Source organism: Balearica regulorum, chromosome 8 (genome assembly GCF_011004875.1).
Source record: "Balearica regulorum gibbericeps isolate bBalReg1 chromosome 8, bBalReg1.pri, whole genome shotgun sequence".
In the NCBI taxonomy this organism is placed as follows: domain Eukaryota; kingdom Metazoa; phylum Chordata; class Aves; order Gruiformes; family Gruidae; genus Balearica; species Balearica regulorum.
In genome coordinates, this window is record NC_046191.1 from 5230328 (window position 1) to 5252986 (window position 22659).

Consider the following 22659-nt stretch of genomic DNA (forward strand, 5'->3'; position numbering starts at 1 on the left):
GTTTTAGATGTTTAAAGGGAATGCACTAAGGTCACAATGTGCATCAAAGGCCTATCTTTGCATCGCTCGAGTATCCGCTTGGCAAGCTCTCTAACGTGTGTACTTTGATAGTCCAGTGACAGATATCACCAAGGAGAAAGGACAGCATTTTAACCTTGAGTACACATTGCAGGAGAAAATTACACCAGGACAGAAAAACCATGTACAACTCCTGTGCAATGAGCCGAAGAAAAGGATCTTCATTGGGCTTTTCGTCTAGAGAGGGTTTTGGAAGGAGCTGCCAAATGCTGTTGTTCTGTAAGAGGAGGTTTATAGTGTGTTCATACTGGCTGCAAGTGGTCAGTAGCGGAATTACCAACAGCATACCATTCCTGCCAGCAAATAGTACCAATGAGCGTTAAATTACAGTGTAAATATGGGCACAATATTCTTCTTCCCAGAAGATACATCAGTTTTATTCTTTCTCCAACAGGACCTGGTGTATAACCTAACTCTTGGGTGGGTTTTAGTGTGAGAGATGTGTATTTGGATGGTTTTCTGGTTTGTGTCTTGCTAGACTTTGTTTATAAAAGTTTACACTGGACTCCTGGGGTAGGTGTCTCTTTCATGCTTATTTGGCTTTATGGCAGAGTCCACAGAGTGGAGCACAGAGGTAATTGTTGAATTCAACCATGAAAACTGCTATTACTTGGCTTCTCTGTGACATCTGTTATATCCTGTTGTGCATGTGATGAGAGGTAGATTTTGTTTCATTTTGAAATCTGTTGGTGAGCTTGAATAGTATCTAAAATAGTTGATGGCTCATCAAAACACATACAAAATCCATGCTTCCTGAGCTCAATGCAAAATCATCTTCCAAAGGTGTAGCAAATTAGTGTTCTATAGAGAGAGGGATTCAGTTTCCAGACTGCGTCAGAGGCAAAGCAGTGAGTAGGTGTGCCAGCCAGACTGCAAAAACCCCTGTGCATTAGAAAAGGAAGATGTTAATAGAATATGAAAAGTGGAAAGGTGGATTTATGGCTACATAGATACAAATGTTAGCAACTTCTAGTTTCATTTACCGGTACTGTTTAATTTCAGCAGATTCTCCCATGAACTGCACTTTATCCAATCCAAGTCATGCTTGTGTCTTCACGGGAGATTATATACCAAGCACAAATATGGACAGCGATAGGCAGGACTGGAGCATACATTACTACAGGTCTGAAGTTAACATAAGGACATGAGGCTGAGGAAGCCGCATGTTTCCAGTTTCTCATCCAGTATGCGCCCTTCCATATGTGTTCCTGATCACACTCCTATAGCTGTGAGTTTTACAGCGCTCTTTCTTCCTCGTCAACAGGCCAGATGGATCTAGTCTGGCTTACCTCCCACTCCTAAGCTGTATTATTTATGGAGATTTGTCAGTCCCAAGCACTTATATTTCAACAGAAGGTAACTATTCAGTTGAATGCTATAGATCTTTTGTAATCCATTATCTAGTTAATCAAATCTGGATTTTGTTCCTTGCTAAAGACCATGTCTATGATGTATTTGAAGTCTAGAGGGAGCATGCTTGCATGTTCAAAAGCCTTATTTTTTTAAACAACATGGAGTTTTCCCTGCTCTGAAAGCTGACAAACATCTTGGTGTTCTCATTCAAATTTATTTTTCTGTTGAGGAAACAAACTTCATTGTAAAGGGAGATACACTTAGGCAGATGTTAATGAGAAATGAAGGAATCAGAAAAGAATGGGTTATTCAGCTTAACAATAACTTGGATTTCTTTTTATTCTGTACGTAACCTTGATTCCATGTAACTTCTTCTCTGGATACTGACACTGCTGGTTTTGTCAGTTTTGCTAGAGGTCGGCATACAGATTCCGTCTTTGATGCACAATATATGTGAAGTAAGCCTTCCAAAAGTTGCAATAGTGTGTGCTTAGCATCTAAAACTAGAACTTGGCGCTCATATTGGGTTGAAGGGGTGCCATCATGTTCTCTGATATGTCGAGTATATGTTCTATGTATATGCTGCATAGTTTCAAACTAAGCCTTACACATACGACAACCATCAGTCTTTCAAAAATCCTGTTAACGATCTTTGACATACTGCTTTTGTGGCAGTGGATGAGGACTCCAGAACTGGGTTGTATAGGTTCTGTCTTGGTTCTGTCATAATTTCCTATCAAATATGAATAAGAAAGCCAGGAATAAAAAGTGAGGTAGCTGTTTAGGAACCTAAACTGTACCATTAAGCAGTTTTCTAATATAAATAAATAGCATGCATGTGAGATGTTTTGTTAAACCTCTGTGTTTTGTCTCAGGCTAATGTTAGAATCTCTTTCAAGTGAAGGATTGTCTTTTTTAGATAAACAGCAAAACCCCTTTAGAAATAAAGCCCTGATCTAGTTGACATCAATAAATTTATTACAAAATAAAAATACTTGAAACATCCTTCATTTAAATTGTTATTTGAAGATTTATATTATTGCATTGAGTTTCTATGGTGGCACTTGCAATTTACATTTCTGCCTGGAAAGCTTAAAGAGAAAAAAATATGAATACCAAAGGTCAGAAAGTAACAATTTGTCAAGTTTTGAAATGTACCAGAGAAATATCTACTTAGGCAAACACATTTGGATGAACTCTGGCATGCTGCCTAGAGCTGAGGTTTCCAGACTTGTGCAAACCTTCACTGTGCAGAGTGTGTGAGGATTGGGAGCTCCAGGCTCCAGCCTCCTTGCTGGACAAAGAGAAAACTGACATCCCAGGACTTAGTTTTACCTGTACGTTAACTTCATGGTGTGTTGTAGGGGTCCCAGAAGTGCAGAGATCTTGTATTTGAACTGCAGGTGTTAGCCCTGGCGGTTGTTTACTGTTGAGCCACATACACGGAAGTCTTGAGTTCATAAGCAAGTGAAGCAGCATCGCATAATTCCTCAGTGCTTGGCCGCAACGTACTCCACAGCCAGAATGGTGGATGGGCTTCGGGGATGGTCCCGTCAGTGTCAGTTCCACCTCCATCACAAAGGAGCGGTGGCGAAACAGTCAATAATCAGCAGCTGGTAAAGAGGGATTATATCTGGATTTAGAAATGCTGATTTAGTTCTGAAATTAACATCTATGCTTTGGTACCCATGAGCTAGATTGCGAGGCTGACCACTCGGAAACATAACGTGAGGGTAAAAGGAAAGCTCAGTAATGTAGACAGTAAAGGCAAAGAAAAGTAGAAGTTACTATTTAAACAATGAGTTTTTTAAATGTATTAGTATTAAAAGGAAAAGCAATAAAAATTGCTTTCATACTTTCAAAGATAGTTTTACATAGCAGTGGGTTCAACAAACTTGAAAGTGGGTGTCATGGTTTAACCCGGCTGGCAGCTAAAACCACCACAGAGCCGTTCACTCACTTCCCCCACCCAGAAAAAAAAAGTAAAACTTGTGGGTTGAGATAAAGACAATTTCATAGGACAGAAAATTATAACAACAACAACAACAACAACATAAACAAAACAAGTGATGCACAGCACAATTTCTCACCACCTGAAGCCGATGCTCAGGTAGTTCCCAAGCCACACCTCTTCCTGGCCAACCCCTAGTCATATATGGAGCATGACATCATATGGTATGGAATATCCCTTTGGGCAGTCTGGGTCAGTGTCCTGGCCGTGTTCCCTCCCGGCTTCTTGGGCACCCCCCACGTTCTCATTGGCAGGGCAGTGTGAGAAGCTGAAGTCCTTGACTGCTTGGTAACAACTAAACCATCATTGTGTTATCAACGTTATTCTCATCCTAAAACCAAAACACAGCACTAACCAGCTGTTAGGAAGAAAATTCAGTCTATTCCTGCCGAAACCAGGACAGTGGGCTAAGCAGGTTTCAAAGGAAAGTGTTAGGAATCTTTTCTAGTGCCTAACAGAAATAACACATTAAATCTTACTTGAAAATGCCTTGTTCAGCTAGTGCTCATAATACTGTGCTGAGGGCATTTTTCAGGATGAGTCTGAGGTTAAGAAAAACACCTACTGAATAACTAGTGCCACTTACTTCAGCACTTGAGTTTTCCTCAGAGGTCTTCCATCCAATTACTGACCAGATCCAGTGATATTTAACTTATCAGATCTGACAAGAGCTGAACCCAAGGTAGAATGACTGCTTAAACATTTATTTGTGTCAATGACACGTTTAAAACTCTCTGCTCTGTCTAAATATTTAAAGGAAAATATAAAGAGGAAAATGTAATGTGACATAAGAGGAAATGAAAAACAACCTTACTTGTTGAGGACATTCACTACACATAATTGCTGTCTTCTGAATAGCTGTTATTTTGGCAGAAATTGAGGGGAATGCAGTCCTAAATATCATGTTTGTCTGTCTCTTTTTAACAAAAATGATTTTTACAATGGCAAGTGGATCTTTTGCTGTCAAAATCACAGAACATGACAACAGCTAAGATCTTTAGGAACCTCTGAGTCTGAAGTTTTTGATTGTAAAGCTAACATCTGAAAATGAAGAAATAATGAAGATAAATATATACTTAGTAAAAAGAAGTTGCATTGTTGTCCAAATCAGCGAGCTTAAATGGGTTGACGGCTTGTTAAAGTAGATTACATCTTAAGAACAAGCTGCAATAAGCTTTCTTCTTGAGAAGCAGAGAATTGTAACATTTTCAACCCCCTTTTTACTCTCTAATTCAGAATAAAGCCAAATTTCAGAATTCTCTATAAAGCAGATCTTCTGTATTTTCCATGGTAGATGATACACATTTTCCACAGTAGATATCCTTTGCTGTCCATTTACTTGTGTTTAAACCAGTGTGAGCACTTTCCAGAGTAACAGAGAACGTGTGAGCTTTCAGTATTTAAGGGATGCTGAAAATTTTCTTCTTCCATGAACTCTTCCTGGAAAGGAGCTTATTAAATTCAGAGATTTCTCTATGTGGATCATCAGTGATGTCTGGGGGGGGGTGTGGTGTGTGAGAGAACAACGGAACTCAGAATGAGTGCATATATCATACTCTTAGCAACATGTTCTCTGTTGGAACCTGACACTTATGTTTGCAAAAGCAAACCCATTCTAAATTAGTTTGCAGTTAATTGGCTGTGAAGAGAAATGCACCTTGCCAAAAAGGATTTGAAATATGAAGCAGTTTGGATTTGTGAAGAAGTTGATCGCTGTACTTGAAGAATCACAGACGCTTTCATGGGCGTGAAGTTGGAGCTGTTTATTTGCAGTGGAGGAAAGTGTTTGCATGAGAGTTAGTTCAGTAATATTTTGAATGTGTGATGGAGAAGAACAGGAGCTAGCAGACACAACAATAAGATCTTTTTTCTATTTTTCCTTCTGAGACTGAAAATGGAATGAATGGTCACATGTATAACAATGGTTAGTGTCTATGTAGTGTTAATACATCCTTGCATATCTCTGTGGTCCTCCCAAATATTAGAGGAGAAAGTCTTACAGTAGGCCTGTGAAATAGGTGTGGTAGAGATGGAGGTAAAAAAAGTATAGGTTGACTTATCCAACTAGTCAGTGACAGAGGTGGGATTTCAACCAAGCTTCTGAATCCTTTTTGCACGTCTAACTACAAGATCATGCAATCTTTGTTGAGGGGCATGAAAGGAAGGTTCCTTCTGTGACCAAACTGATACAGCAGGAACTCCATCTTCAGAAACCAGTGATGAGTGTCTGGAACTTTCAAGACTTAATTTCATTTTTATAGATGTCAGTGACTTTTCCGGATAATACATGTTTCACCAGATTGCACTGTGTGGTCAAGAATCATCATAACTTCTTCCTGTTGTGCCAGTAGAGGGGCATCTCATTTTCCATGAAGGATCACCACAATTTTTCTACATAGATCTTTTTGATGGGCAAGAGTAGTGTTCAGCAACATACTCTGTTCAGTCACCTATCAGCTGAGTAGGTATAAGTAGGTAAGAAAATATCCATAATAGATCATTAGTGAAATGAGACCGCTGAGTTTCTTCCCATTTGAGAAAACAGAGGATGAATACCAAATCATGATTAATTCTGCTGAATGACTAAGGAGCTAACTGTGTGGCTACAAGGGTAAGAGATGGGCTACCATAGCTACTGATAATACAGCAGGTATTATTTTCAGTCAGTGCCTAATTGACTTAGAGGAACTTATTAAACTAAACCACTATTGTGTGAGGAACTATTCATGTAGAGTATCTCCAGAGTGATCAAGATGATCCTGCTGTGGGCTACAGTATAGATCAGTAAATGTGAAGAGTGGTTTTGAGAGCTCAGTTGGCAAGGGATGGGTCTACACATTGTTCTATATTTTAGTACGATGTTAATAGCAGAAATAATGGCTCATTCCTTTTTCAAGTATTTGAATACCCACTCCAAAATCACACTTGAATCAATTTCACTTCTATATTCTTTGAAAGCACCACCTAAAGCTGCTTCTCAAACATCTCTCAAAATTTTTCTGTAACATTGTTTGGTAGCCATTTATAATCAGCACAGCTAGAGGTACATTAGTTAGTTTAATGAAAATAAAGACCTATATATTCCATCTCAGAGAATGTCCAGTTCTCATTAATACTAATGGATGTTACACATGTGCACTGACAACAGCCTTACAGGTTTTATGGCCTAGTGATTTACCATTTATGCAGGATGATACTAGTTTTCCAGTGTGGATAATATCTTAGCATTTCACATGAGAAACACATAGGCTTGCAGCTGGACAAAACGCAGTGGCTTGAACAAAAGAAAACTTCCTTCTCCTTGGCCAGCAGAATGCTAAAAATTTGTATCACCAGAGCAGATTTTAGGAAGGGAAGATCTGGAGATCCATCTTTCAGCAAATGGTCCTCATTTGGGTCTGCTCTGAAAGGAAACCAGCTCCATTCTTAGCTTGTAAGCCTAACCAGGGTTCGCTGATGATGATGAACTTGCATATGAGGTGAAACTGTAAAGTTTTTTTGACTACTCTTTTCCTAGGGAGTCAGAAAACTTGACTGTGACTTATCAGTGAATTCACTGTCAATAATTATCCTGTGAATTCTCTCTTATTTCCAGGTAAACACTTTGACTCTGTGGGGTACTTCTTACAGCAGTTTACTAGCAACGGCAGTTCTTACTGTAACTTGGGTACTATATCAAATTACTTAAAATCCAGGTGTGCAGATTATTTTTATTCTGTTAATTTGAGGCAATTCTTTAAACAATTTATGCAGTGCTCTTGGTTGTAACGTTGAATTCATCCCTATCTATCTCAACTAATGTGGACCAGAACACTTAAGTAGCTTATGATCATTGTCCTGTTAGCTCAAATCTAATCAAGAACTAAGAAGACGATGCTACTTTTCCTTCCGTTATTTTAGCAAGTAGTAAGGGACTGAGTGCTGCAGAGTAACTATTCAACACATTGGAAAAGTAGTTTAGAGAACTACTTTTTGGGGTTCCATCTTCAGCTGCTCCGGTTGGTCACTGGTTAGTGAAAAAGGCATCTTTGGCCTACAGTTCCTAATATATAACTCTTAATGGTTTATCAATCTGTAATGGTATCGTATATCATCAGAAAGGAGAATATAGCAATGCTGAGTTGAAATAAGCTTTACAGATAAAGACAAAAGATGGCTATGCTGATCATCACACAAAATTCCTTGCTCCTTTGCATCTTGGTCATGTTTTTCACTAGAGAGGGGGAACTGTGACCATATAAATGTTCTCATGTGAGAATTTGTGTTGCAAAGTTATGGCCTAAAAAATATTTTACATTAAAACAGAGCAGATTGCTTATGGCAACTCCTGCATAATGACAGAACACAATGAAGAACTGCAGTTCATATTGCTGTTCAGGTCTGTACTATTTTCATAGTTTTTTTAAAAAGTAGAAAATTGCATAGTATAATTACAAGTTCATTTGCATTCATATTACAAGCTGTGAGCTAGTACAGTCTTTTATGTTTAAAAAATATTGTTAGCAAGTGTGACTTGCATCCATAAATTTTGGAAATGGGAATGAAGTTTACACTTACTCAAAGTTCCTTCTCTTCTTAGTCAACAGCTAGCACCCTTCCTGTAAACTGCAGGACCTCAGGGAGGCCAGCAACATGGTAAATGCAACTTCATTTTATTGTGTAATGGGCATGCGTGTAGAGCAGTTCATTTACTGCTTCCCCAACAAAAAAATCTGCCTTTTGGGAACTGAGGATCACCAGCATTTTAGTGGGCTTAGTACTTATAGATAAGCATAGCCACATGTCAGCTAGAGGATGCTGTCTATCATTTCCTGATGGAAAAGGGACTTCTGTTACTTTTTTTTTTTTGAAGTTTTTGTCTTCCTGAGACGGTGAAATTCTCACCAATAGGAAATACTGCTGCAATTAAGTTTACTACTAGGACTTAATTTTTTTAATCCACATTAGAATAAGTGGGTTCAACTGCTAATTCTGCCTTTCGTTTCTATAATTAATGGCATTGAAGAAAACAGGTCTATAGTAAAAGTCTACATTCCATCAACTACTTCTATAAATGTGGTATGACTTTTGAAGTGCATTTTTGTTATGTTGTAAAGGTTATTAGATGACTTTATCTTTTATGCTTAACGCCTAATGTGCTATGGAAAGAATAATTGAGGAAGATGAAACTGAAAATATTTGAGTGCACACACTTTCAATCAATCTGTTCGCTCAGCCTTTCCCTCCGCTCTTGGATGGGCGCTCCCTGCCCTGTTAAGCATGTTGCCACATCGGTTCAGATCTCCTGCCTGTCATTTGGAGGTAAAATAACCTGTAGACATCTTTCTACCTTGTAAGCATCTTGGTGATCACTCCTTGACTGTCATCTCGAAGAGCGCACATCAGCAGTTAGATATTTGTGTGCCCAGCATAACATCTTGCTCGTAATTTCTGATCAGATTGGATTTTCTGTAATGGTTTGAGCTCTCTTCCCTGTCAGCCAAAGGAGACACTGCTACTCAGACCCGGGAGGGGACTCAGATCTATCTGGAGGCTGCAAAAAGCTTTTCTTTTAGTCATTTACCTCAGTTAGCTAGAGCAGAGCTGCTTTTATGCCTTGATTGGAGATAATACTAGTGAAATAGCAATAACCTCGTGAATGTACTTCTCTTCTGTATGTAAATCCTTTCAGGAAGTGCATGACAACCTCTGTTTTCTATGGGTCTCCGTTTGTAAAGAAGCTGTTATCACAGAATAAGTTTAATGGGTCGTGAATTTTGTGTTGAAAGGAGAGTCTCTCCATGACTTCTGATCTGCCTGCAATAGACCTATTGGCTCGGCAGCAAGTGCATTAGGCTAAATATGCTTCCTCCATTGACTCTGAAGGTAACAGCCCTAAATGCCTCATTAAATTTTCATGGGTGACTGAGAGAAGCCATGAGAAAAACACCACACTAGTAGCGGTGTGACGGCTGGGCCCCCCGACACCCCCCCACCTCCTCCGGCGTGCGCCACACGGGCTGCGGGCCACTAGCTCCCGAGGGGTCCGGGGGGGGCAGCCCGGCCACGGCCGCTCCTGTGCGGGCACGGAGCCCCGCGGCTGTGAGGAAGGGCCGGGGTGGGGTGGGGGGGAAACCATGTTCGCGGCGCCGTGGCCGGGTTTCACGCGTGGGCAGGGGCCGGCGGGCCGCCCTCCTGCCCTGACTGACTGACTAACCGCCCTCCTTGCGCTCCTCCACCCCCCGCGCCACGGGGAAGCCCCTTTTACCGACAGCACTAGGTTATCGCTGCCCTGGCCGCGGCTCGAGCACGGTGATACGGAAGCCAGGCAGCTGTGAGGGGCCGGGTGGCGCTGAAGGGAGTTCGGCGACGGGGCCGCCAGCCGCTCCCTCACACGAGGGCTGCCCCGGAGGCGAGTGTCAGGTTGGGGGCGAGCGGCGCGCCGTCCTCCCCCCGCCCAGCCAGCCCCCCTCCCCTCCCGCCCCGGCCGTCCCCCTTCTCCCTGCCCAGCTGTACCGAGACCCCCAGCCCTGGGAGAGGAGGAGGAGACCGACCCCTCATCAGCAGCTTTCCTCCGCCACACACCTCCCCTTTTCCCCTCCCTCTGGCCTCAGCGCCGCACTGGCGGAGGCCAGAGAGGGCAGGCAACGCGGGAAGGCGGCTCTGCCAGCATGGACGAGCCATGTGTATCCTAAGGAATAATAGCAGCTGCTGCGCCCACGATGGGGAGCAGAGGAATGCGAGGAGGAGAGGGCTCGCTGGGGCAGGTGAGGGCGCCGGCTCCCTTCTCCCTTCAGCGGCCGGCGGGGGGTTTGCCCGTCCTCGGGGCGGGCGCGGCGGCAGGTGCGGCGGGGGGAGAGCGAGTGGGACGGGCGGCTGCGGCCCGGGGTGCCCCGGTGGCGGGTGCGTTGCTCCCTCGTGTGAGGGGGGAAGCCTCTCTCCTCGCCGCAGGCACGGGAGGGCAGCTGCTCTCCGGAGGAAGTTGTGGGGGTTTGGGGTTTGTTTGTGGGGTTTTTTTTGCCTGTCCTTCCCCCAGCTCTCTCCCATCACCCGAAAGAGGGAACGGGCTGAAATCTGCGAGTCGCGGAAACTTGCCGGTTTGGAGGGGAGCGGGGTGCGCGGTTTTCCCTCTCCCAGGCGAGTCGCGGGGCAGAGGCAGCCTCTCATCCCCACCAGCCCGGACGCACCGTCCCCTGGAAGGGGGGGTAGGAAAAAAAAAAAAAAAAAAAAGAAAAAGCAAAGAGGGATCCACCGCCGCGACCCCCCGGCCATCTTCCCGAGAGAGCCGCGCCGCCCCCGCCGTGCCGGTGGGGGGGAGTTCCCGGGGCTGCTCCCCGGGCTGGGAGTGCAGCCGTTCTGCGCCGCTTTCAGTAGCTTTAGCCGCTGCCGCCCGCCAGCTGGAAGCGCCGATTGCATCTTCGGTCGCGGCTGTGTTCCTCTTCCCTCAGCGCGGCCGGGGAGGGGGGGGAACCTGCCTGTCAGGGCCGCGGTGCCGCCGGGCAGCGGGCCCGGCCCCCGGGCAAGGAGCCCGGCGGCGGCTCGGCTGCGCCGTCGCTGCCTTCCCCGGGAAGGTGCAGCAGGGGCGGGAAGCGCCGCGCTGAGGAGCGGCGGGGAAATGGCGCCTGGAGCTGAGGGGCCGCCGGCCGGGGCGGGGTGGGGGCCGAGCTCGCCCTCCTTCGCGGCGCGGTACTTGGGGCAGAGGCTTTCCGCGGGAGCTGCTGTCGGGCCCTCGGCGTGGAGCCCCCAGACCCTCGCCTTGCCAGCAGCGTGCGGCTACGAAAGTGGGTGTAACGTGAACGGTTGCTTTATCGGGTGCTATGGGTTCACGTACCTCACCTTTACGGCTCTTATTTTGGAAAAACAGCAAACAAACAAAAAACCCCACCCAAACCTGATCTGAATGTTTTGAGTGCTCTTTTTTTGTGTTTGTGCGCGGCCACCGAGTCACCAGGAACATCTTAAGAGACACCCTTGAATTAGTTAAAGTTCAAAATGCGTTGCTCCTCGGCTGCCGTGTGTGGGAAGGTGCGACAGACTTGCTGGCAGTCTGGAACAGGACAGCCGTGACAGCCGGCAGGGCCTGGCAGGACAAGCACGGGGCTGGGAACACCCCGGGAGCCAGAGCCACCTCTTTCTTTTGTGTTTTGCAGGGTGTTTCACGCCACGGGAGCTTATATTCGTGACCGGCACATTTGAAATGCCTGTATAAAGAGTGGTGAGGTGGGGAACTGGGACCAGTATTCATCTGAAGAGTAAAGAACAAAGCTCGTTTCTGTTCAGGACAGTAGTGGAGCTTGCAGATGAATAGGAAGTTTAAAACTTTCCCTGTGAACTTCTGTTTTATGGTACATTTCAAACCGGCTAAGCTAATTTTTAGGTCTTACCCCAAAGTAGTTTTAAAAGGAAAGTCCTTGGAACCCTTTGCCATTTGTCTAAATTCTGAATGCATGTCTGAAGCATTTAATCATGTTTATTGTTTTCACCCACTCAAACGGAATAAAAATTACTTATCGTTGATGAAGCTTATCTTGCAAGCTGTTTCACAGTATGTTTCCGTTGCAAGACACAGTGCTGTGTTAAACTGCTGATGATTGTATTGTTTATTGTTCTTTCATTCTCCACCCTCACCCCCCCATAATGCCAGTATCAATCTGTTCCTTACTACTATACTCAAAAATCATAGAAGAGCAAGTTTTCACCAGTTAGTTTGATATTTCCACTCATATATGAGATTTATATCTTTTATATTTGCTCTTAAGCTATTTTTCATTGAGTGTGCTAAAGGCAGCCAGTATATTAAAAAAAGGAATGAAGGCACTTTCAAAGTCTTGAAATGAAACTGTAGGTGGAATTAGTGCTGGATTCACAGTTGTTTATTTTTTTTTTTAAGCCACACAAGTAACACCTTCCTGAAGCATAAGATTCCTTCCCTCTTTGTCATTACCACTTTATTTCATTATACATGTAAAATGCACTAGTCGCATTGGGCTAGAAGTTCAGATTTATTGTTTGGAGTGTTTTGATATAGATGCTGATACTGGACTATACCTCATAGGTGATTTTGCTGCACTTTAACAGTATCTCAGCACAGTGATGGAGGACACCATCATGTTTTCTTGTAGGATTACCTTTGGGACTTTAGTGACTGCACACATCACTGGTTTCATCTTAGGAGGATTGAAATTGATTTTCTTCTTTTTTTTTTTAGCTCAGCTAGTGAAAGACCCTGTGTATGTCCTTTGACCCATGGCCTCACATGATGAAGTGATACCAATAGTGGAGGATGTAGACTTGAAGTAGCTGCTACTAGGGCTTCAAAAGTAGTGGTACCAGAGTGAACACCTTGTCCTGGTGGTCAGCCTGCTTGGTTCTTTGAGCAGCGCCCAGTTTTTAAAATATTTGTTGGAAGACCCGTGCATATATGTATCAAAAAAATTTTAAACTATGAACCTTGTGATTCTTTTTTAATACTTTTAAGAGGTTATTGCTCAAGCAAAACACTGGAAGATTGACCTTTCCCTCTCATCCTTAACAGGCCTGTTTTCTTTGAGACATTTTGGATTTCAAATATTGCAAGATAGTTGTGTTGAATTTAGCAACAGCCAAGCTACTCAGTTAAATATTGGTCAGGTGGGACAACCTCTATTTTTACAATTGTGTTTACATTTAAAAATTATAGTAAACAGTAGTAAAGAGGACCAAGATTTTCTAGACTTTATAGTTCAAATTAACTTTCCCAGTCAATATTTAGTCAAGGTCTTGATGGTTAAAGTTAACTGTCCAAGTCAATGTTTAGTCAAGGTAATGACTTGATTTTTATAAACACTACCCTAGCATTCTTGGAAAATTAATCAGAGTTACTGGATCACAGTACGTTTGCTCAGCCAATTACTCAGGAATAAAAGTATGTTATTACTTGGTCTCTCATATGTCCTGTACTGTTTGATATTATTTCAGCGGTGCTTGCCTTCAGCCCTTCTGTGGCTTCATTCTTTCACTACTAGTTCTGTCTTTAAAGCATTTATCTGCCCAGTGGATTTGTGAGATAAGTAATGAACTATCCTGTTTTTATGGGTAGGAAGATGAGGCGCAGGGGTGCCAGGTGCTGGCTCCCAAACGGAGGTGTAAAGCCTTGCTACAGGTAGTGCAGCAGCAAACAAAATTTATGTATGTAGTTCCAAGAGAGTATTTTAGGAGCCTGTGCTGGGCACTCAGCTCCTTGTACAGCGTACAAGAGGTGGGCACTTCTGATACAGCAATCATTGGATAAAGTATGAAAACAGTTTTGGGTGTCTGGGACAAAAATGATGAAATTGAGTATGTTGACATTGGTACTTGCGGTGCTGGGTTGAAGCATATCGTGATGTGGGAAAGAATTGGAAATCTTTGTTGTAATTCTTCCTTTCTTGGGGTTGAACTGGGATCTTCATTCTTCCAGGCTGTCACTTAAATCTCTTAAACAGACACTAAAATCACAGTCTGGACTTCAATTGTGCCAGTGTTTTTTTCTTTCTTTCTTTCTCCCCCCCCCCCCCCCCCCCCCCCCCAATTGTACCACTTGCAAATGCATCCCATGCAATTACATGGGTATTAGAGTAGATATTCATTAGGATTTTACTAATCTGAACCTCAAGTGCTGTTCTGCAAATTTGCCAGCCTTTGTAAGGGAGTGCTTGACTTCATCAGCTGCACTGTCTTATTATGAGTATTTTGATACAGTAGAATGAAAAGCATATATTCTAAACCAAGTAATTAATCAAATTTAAACATTTTCATTTTCATACTTTAACTTGTCACGTAGAGAACGTGCAGCTCTATTTTGCCCTTAACACTAGTTTTTGCCCAGTCTAGCTACAGCAAAATTACATTTCATGGTGGTAGTTTAAGAATTTCATCCATGAATCAATCTTTCATTTCTGTTTAAAGGCAGCAGAATTGTCACAAGTTAGAAAAAGTGAGTAAACCCAGTACTGTGAGTTACAGGAAAGCTACCATGTCACTGTGTTCAACGTCATCTGTGTATCTAATCTTACGCAGCCATAGGAAACTTCCCATTCTTCTGTTTAGAAAGAGCTTTCAATCATTTAAGCAACAAACACTCTAAGAACTTGTGTAAAAATGGTTGTAGTGAAAGGTCCTTAACTGTTTATTTTCAGTCGCACACACACAAATCCTCTGTCAGAATCTGCTAGTGTGAGCCTTGCTGGTTACAGTACGGTCTGTGCAACCTGTTTCTGAATTTGTTTGAAGATGTGTGCTGTTTTGAAGAACTGGATCAGAGAGAGACCTGTGCGCTTTTGTCTCTTAATCAGTATGTTGCTTTTTGAGGAGTTAGTGAAGCTTGTACCCTGGGACGACTGGTTGTGTGTCCATGCAGGTGCAGAGGCTGTAGGCTGTTGTGTCCCCAGCTGTGGGGGAAGCAGCTATCCAAGACCTGGCTCTTTGGACTCAGCTGCATGTCCTAACCAGACCCATCCACAGTGGAGCAACAGGACTGCTGAAGGGCTACTTGTCACATCTTGCTCTGACTCAGTCCTCTTCTTAGATATGTGAACTAGTTGACATGGCCCTTGGAGGCGTGAAGATTTACTTGAGTTGCTTATAGAATCAGAAAGGATGATAACTGTGGGTAAGCTTTTAAAAATGCAGTGTTCCTGAGGAGGAGAAGCCTGCTGGGGAGCAGGCTCAGGGCAGAGTTTCCAGCCCGTAATCCTTTGCACTTTCTGCAGATAGTGCTTCTTCTGTCAGTCCATTACTGTTGTTTTAATAAGGATGCATAAATTGTTACTTTTCTTAAGGATTTATACAACCTAAAAAAATAGGGCAGTGTAATACCTAAGTAGACAAAAGCCTGTGCTGTTTTTTTCTGTATTGAATTTTGTATATCTCTGTGTATGGATACATGTATGTGTTATATATATGCAAAGATTTATTAGCTGCTCTTTTTATTATACAAAGATTTCTCAGATCTCCAGATATTGTCAAGCAGTTACACTGAGAGGTTTGGTGGTTGTTTTTTTTTTTCCTGCTGAAATAGTGATTACTCTTGTGGGTAGAAGAACATCAGTTTCTTGAGAGTCTTTGCAATTCCCCAAGCCTGAAGGCAAATGAATAGAAATTTAGTGGACCACCTAGTTCTTGACACAGAATTCTCCAAAGAGAAGTCTGACCTAATTTATATTGTATTGAATCAAATAATCCTATCATGCATGTGTGCTTGCCATTTTGTTTTCTTTTAGCAGGCATATTGCTGTCTTGCAAAAACTTCAGATTTAGATGTTAGGCAATGTCCCTGTGGTTTTAGGAGGTGCTTTTCCTCAGTGAGTAGTTACCGGAAAATTACATTTAGAGGACGTTTGTGAAAAGGCAGACAATCAAGACATAATACTAAGGCTTCGAGAATTATTTGTACTTGAATGTGAGTGTATCATTGTTTAGTACTGAGGGTAATCAAGAGACCTCTAATACAAAGTCCTCCTGTTATTACTAAAGGTGGAGCTGGAATCTCCCCAAAATGCTTTTTGTAGCAAAAAGCAGTATAAATATCTTTGCCATCAGTGTGACAGGGATACTGGTAGGTATGCTTTTCTATGGGTGATTGCCGCATTTCATCTTTGCGGGGTTGCTGATGAAAAGTGGTACTGAATGTATTTGTTGGGGTCAGCGTGCTTTGAAGCTAATTGGGAGCTGATTAGCATCCAGGTGCTGCAGTTGCGGCCTCTTAAACCAATTCCTGGTGTGCAAATCCCTTTTCTGGTGTTATTCTCTAGGTAGTCAAACCCATCAGTCTATCTGTGTTAGGCCGCAAGATACACTCTGAAGCTTATAAATCAGTCTACATGTGTTCATATTTTGGAAGAGAACTTTTTAAACCTGCACAGTTTTATTCTTGGAAATCTTAGGAAAGTTGTGAGTCTGCAGAAATTCAAGATCGTTGCAACAGTTACCTGAAAACAGTTCTTTGGTTCTAGAGTGAGTAGGTATCCCAGCTGCAGGACTCTGGTGCTTATTCAGTGTCATTCAGAGAGGCTTTGCTTAATCTCTTTTGTCAAGAGTTGCTTTTTGTGTAAAAGTGTATCTCTTCTCTTTTAAAATATAGTGTTTAAAGCACTTTGGCTTTCCAGTTAGAGATTATTTTAACCTCCACTTTCATTTTAGGACAGCTTAGCATAAACACCCCTTCAGCATGGGTGAGTGATTAGCGAGTTAATAGGTTTGACAGTTACTCGGTGACTCTTGTTGTTTTAGGTCTCTGCAAAATAACAAAGGTCTTACTTCTTTTCCAGCTGTGGAACAGATTGTATGAGGTTACACTTTTCTTGGACTGTGTGTGGTCAGCATGAGAGAGAGAATGCAGTAATGTGCTACGTAGTGTTCTTAGCCCATGTAAATTTTGTTGGAAACCAAAAGAAGTTCTTTGGATACTTTCCTAATTTCTAGTGTCACGTTGATACAGTTTTTCTTTTCTGGCTATCTTTAAGATTCACAACATTCTTAACTAGGAAAAAAATTGAAAATGATTGATTACAAAACTTTCAATTCTTTTTAAATGGAAAAAAATATGCATACTGAACAATAATGGGTGTTAAGAATATAAGTTGATATAACTTTAAAATAGTACTAAATTATTTGAAATGAACGCTTTCCAGTAAGCACAAGAAGTTTCAGAGTTGCAGTGGATTTTGCAGTGTTACTATATTGAAGTCATAGGAAAATTTCTTTTTTATTGTATCTGATCTTCTGTTTCCATACCTGCACTCATACCAACTGCTGTTGCTTAAAAGTTGACTCACTAATGCACAGCATAAAGTAACTTCTTAAACATATGGCTGTCTTAAGCGGTACCTACCAAAAATAATCTTACCAATCAATTGAAATGTTTAAATGAGATTATTGACATTTGTAGCTTCACATTTAGAATTTGGAAATGCAAAGACTTTAAGTATGGCCATTTGGAAATGAAGAACTTTTCTTATCTTTCTTTTACATAACTGTCTTCTAACCTACTGATAGATTGATTACTTAAAGAATAGCAGGCATCATATGGGTCATTTCTCAACCTAAAGGATTATACATTTTTTTCAATACTTGAAGAAACTGAGGGAAAAAATGTGAGTGATCTTTGTACACCATACCCAAAAAAAAGTTTCTTTTTTGTTCCTAGTTACTTGAGATGCATCTCTTGATAAACTATATTAAAACAGCAAAGAAGAAGAGCACTTCAACTTGCTTAACCGTCATTGGATTTATTCAGGTGCATCAAGTAGTTCCTGAGATCAAGCCAGGATGAAGAGATCCAAGCCGGCAGGATTCAGCGCTCACACAGAAGCAGACTGTGTTAGTAATTTGACAGCATTTCCAGGACCTGTCAGTCTCTGCCTGGAGACCGGCTATAACAGGTCAATTGGCTTGCGCTTTTTGCCAAATTAACATGTAGTAGGTCACCTGCATCCTCCCATTATTGAGTTCATACCTTTCCTTTAGTTCTCTTTCACAGGAATCTGTCGGTATTGATGGGAGGAAAGAAAAACTTCCTCTGTGTTGAGGATGGTGGGTATTTTTAGCAGGTAGTTAGTGTGAAGAATTTCAGTTTTATCTTCTTTTTGATTTCCTTGTGTAACCTTTACCAATCAAATAATTTGTAGCATACCATATTTTGCTTGTGGCGATGGTGGTGTAGGAGACTCTGCTTTCTTGAATTTTACTAGCTCTTGAAGTTACCAGTGATGGGCTACTAGTTTGCTGGATAGCTTGGACTTCAGTGCATTGCTGCAATAGAGGATTCAGGGCTGGAATTTCCAACTATCTACATGATTAAGCCAAACATAAAGGCAATTAGGAAAAAAACCAAAATACTTTTAAACTTTAATGCAGTCCAGCTGATATTCATGAAATTGTATTGCTATTTAGTTCATCAACAGTCAATGCAGTGAATATTTTATTAATATTTCAATTTTCCTTTTCTTTCCTTTATGTAACAAAATACACAGTTAGCTTTATTGTTACTACCTTTTATGTCAGTTTTCCTCAAGCTCTGAGGTGTATTAGAAAGTTCAACCCTTTTATTGGCAAGATGAGATGACCTGTTAGGTGTTCATGTCCTAACTGTAGTAGCTATGCCACTAATATCAAGGGTCTTACCAGTAGGTGGGGGTTTTTTCCCCCCCTTTTTTAAATAATGAAGGTTTTCTCATGCTAGGATTTCCTCCCGATATGTGCATACATTTTTAAATTTGGTCATTGTGTCACGGTAAGACTGGTAGTATCATTTGAAAATCTTAAGGCCCCTGTTTATTGTTTTTAAACACCTGGTAGTTGATTGCAGTTAAGACTCCCCTTTTTAATTATGCTATAATTAATACAAAACAAATCAACAGGAAGTGCTACTTCACACAGCATGTTGGCAGTTTGCTCTCAAGTTTAAAAACAGTAAAAAATGTCAGTGAGTTCAATAAATATTATTTTAAGAATGTTTTTTTTTGTGGCTGCTGAAGTAATCATATCTCAGATTATGGCTTCAGGACAGTTTTCCACCCACCATCCCTGTGTGACAGTTTTCATGTATTCAGACCCATTTTTCTTCCTTCTGGAAACAAGAGAAATAAAATGTTTGAGAAGTCCTAAAGAGGATAACAAATTGAATTGACCACTTACTGTTCCTGGCACTCAAATTTTATGATCCTTACCTCCCTGGTGATAGAGCAAGCTATTCAAAAGCACTGTGTGAGAGTTACAGCTGATGAAATTTGGTAAAGTTCTTTCAAATCAGAAGAACTACACTGATTTATGTCAAATGAGGGCTTGTCTGCTGTTGCTATGTTACATTTGTAGCAAATGCTAATTGATATTGGTGCGTACAGATCCTCAGAGCAAAGTAAGAATTGCTGTTGAGTGAATCCCACTGTGCCAAGCTTCAGTTTCTGGATTTCAGTGCAGGATGATCCTGGAGAGGACATGAAATCCTCTTTATGCTGTGAAACAACATTAGAAAAATAACTCTGCCACAGCTGCGAAACAGATCTGAGACTTCAGCACTCTCAATTTTGGGCTTGACAAAGAACAGCAAGTGATTTTCATAAAGGTGCTCTCTGTTTGCAGCTCTGTTTTTTGTGGCAGGACTGTTGATCCAACAAGCTACCTACACATGTGGCTGTCCCTTTTGAATGTAGTATTTCTCATGTTCCGTTCTTGCATAATTTGTTCTGTTGGGCGCTTCGATGAGGTGAAGAGATGGCAGAGAGAGGACTCTCCATGGGATGGTTCTATCACTCACCATTCTTTGCAGAAGCCCAGTTCATTAGCTTACACAAGATGCCCTGTTCTGACAGGTAAAATTTAGGTGAGAAGAACCCTATTCTCAGTCACTGAACTCTAGTTGCCTTGCTTTTTCCAGACAGCAGAAATCCAGGGGAGCAGATCATGTGCATCAAACTTCAAAATATTGCTCAGGCCTGTGCAGAGAACCAGCTCTGTTCTTTATTGCAAAGATCATCTTCAGTTCAAAGAACAAATTGCAAATGACCTGTAAACATCATGGATGGCTGATTCTGCTAATCAGTATTTTTAGATGGAACTTTTTGGTGGAGATTGGAAGAAGTACAGTGCAGAGAAGCAAAACAGTACAGGTAGATGTCATTTGTTTTGTGGATCCAATAACATGAGAATAAACTGTCTTGATAAATACAGTGTTGATTTTCTTCTTTGTGGCTGGGAGTGTGTACATAATTTGCATGTAGACAATGAGTAAAGCATCTATAATATCAATTTTGATGTGTAATGGACTACCTCTGAGATTTTTTTCTCATTTTGGTGGACTATGCTGTATTATCTTTGGTTGCTTCACAGTGATTTATTTATTCATTTATTTATTTATTTAAGAGAAGTACTCATGTTGAATGATAGTAAATGTATTTAATTTTCATATGTGGACATACATATTCATGAGAGAGACTACTACTGGATTTTTCCAAGACTGTCTAGGGTTTGATTTGTTAAGAGAAACAGGCATCAAGAAACCACCAGGAATTGTGCTGGTTTCTAAGAAATTAGGGTATGTACTGTTTCTTATCCAAAAAACATTCTGGAGATCACTGTAGTGTTACTGTTGTGTATTCAGACAATATTGGAAAAAAACAAACTGGAACCAGGATCTTTGAGGATTCCTTCCTGTTTCAGACATGAATGTTGCAGGTGTTAGATAAAAAGAGCAACTTAGATTAAAGTTATAATCAACAAGAATAGAAGTAGTTAGTAATAGCTCTCTAGTTTTCACATTATAAAACGTAAAGAAGTTCAGCCTAGAGTTACAGAAGATTATTATACACATTTTGGTCATTGCTGATGTATTGGACTGCATCATTAACATTTTAGTATCACTGCATGAGATAAGACGCAGATGTGGCAACATAGCGTGTATTAATCTTGTTAAGTCCTTGTGAGAGTCCTAATTGTTCCAGCAATTACTTCCTGTAAGAAGTTGGCTACACTGGATGCATTAGGGAGACCATAGTGCTAAATAGAATGAATTGTGTATTCAGATGTACTTTAGCTTGTACTTGAGTTGCAGAAAGTGGAGAAAATCTTGTCCGCCTGTCTTGAAAGAATGGGGGATGATGTGTAGAGGAACAGTTCTAATGCTTGACAATTAATAACAGCACTTTCAAGAGAGGCTTTTAGCAGAAGACAAGCACGTAGGTTACAGAGTGATACAGAGAACAATGAGGGGTTTGTGCTGTTTCTAATATGTTGAGATCAAATAACTAATTAATAGGAGGACAATTTATAAGGATGATGCAAGTAGAGTAAAGTTATTCTGAATATTAATATATTGCTCATATTCTTTATTGTTGTAATAAAAGCTTGAGAAGTAGACATGGGAGACTGAAGTGCCTTGCAACTTGAAGTACAGTTCACAAAATGCTTTTTTTTGAACAAATTTATTTTAAATGAGAAATGCTAGTGTAATGTTTTGGTGAGATGCTAGTAATAACTTGTAATAATTCTTAATGTATCTCCATGCAGTGGTGCGAGAGGGGAAACTCGTTAATTGTGGTGCAGCAACTCAGTATGTCTGCAGTGCTCTGAAAAGAGCTTGGAGCTAGAGGAGTTATGGTCACTCATTCTGAGGGGGAAATACTGTGTAAATGACTACTGTAGCAGGGAGAAGGTCTAACTTACCTGTGGAGTATTGAATTAGGCACAGGAGAACTGAATGTGAGTGTAGGAGTCTGGTTGTGGTATGCCCAAATGAATCAAGGATGTTTGTTCACTTCTTTAAAGATTATTTTAAAGCTGATGAAGATGATCTTAATATACATTATGTATGTAATACATGTATTTTATAGAAAAGCTTTTATAAGAAGGAATCCCTAATGGGGTATCTTATGGTTTCACAACAATATACCACACTTAGGAAGAGAAACTCTTGAGTTGTGACACCCAGAAAAGTCTCACTGACCCTTCCACCTCCAATCTCACATGCCAGAGGTTAGTGCTTTATAGTTAAAGCAGCCTGTTACATTTGGTTGTTACAGCCTTGGAAGCTATGCTATAGTGTACCCAATATTATTTAAAAAAATAGAATGTGAAAAACAGATTAGAAAAGAGTCTCAATACAGAAGGAAACAGGTGCTATTATAGTTATAATGTGTTCTTACCCAGGGCCTCCCTTTCTCTTCACTGAATAATTGTATATTTAACTAGTCACTTGTAAAGAAACAGTGTAATGGTCTGTTAGTAAACTGGAGTGGGATACCTTTTAACTGTTGGGGTTTTCAAAGGTGTTATCTGCTGGCCTAAGTCTTCAGGAGCATGTGGATGTGTAGATAAATATGTATTCTTTTTTTGAACAGCCCAGTCTTTTTGTAGTACAAATGCTTACATATTTCTAGCATTCAAAAACCTGGCATAAAGCTCTGAATCCCCTCCTGTGATAATTCTGATTGTTCATGGGTGCTTTTAAGACACTAATACAACCTGTCAAAGGATTCTTAGCATCTGACAGAAACGTATCTTGCTTGCTTTGAAGAAGTGAAGTTTGTATATGTTGGCAAAGATTTGTAAAACAGTTCCTTGTAAGCCTTTGCAACAATTGTAAGTCAGACAACGTGTTGTAATGGAGACTGCAGCCTTCTTCGTATTTTGTGAAAGCTTTTCCATGCATTTCTTCTTTTTGTTTTGTTCTTACATGATTTTCTGGCGCTTGTTGATGATTGAAAGATTGTTGTCACATTTCAGTA

The 22659-nt window shown here is 41.1% G+C and overlaps 1 protein-coding gene across 10 annotated transcripts in view; it reads left to right on the top strand.

The window, feature by feature from the left end:
• Positions 1-22659, top strand: part of DAB1 (DAB adaptor protein 1) — a 467469-nt gene that overhangs the window by 291887 nt on the left and 152923 nt on the right. For 3 of the 10 annotated variants that reach the window (XM_075759293.1, XM_075759292.1, XM_075759281.1), the window contains exon 1: positions 10036-10188. The exons of 2 other annotated variants lie outside the window; for them this stretch is intronic. The gene's annotated coding sequence lies outside the window, so the exon portion shown is untranslated. Of the gene's footprint in view, positions 1-9693; positions 10189-22659 lie in introns of those variants that run through there. 5 more of the 10 variants (XM_075759294.1, XM_075759298.1, XM_075759287.1 and 2 more) reach the window with 5 other exon arrangements.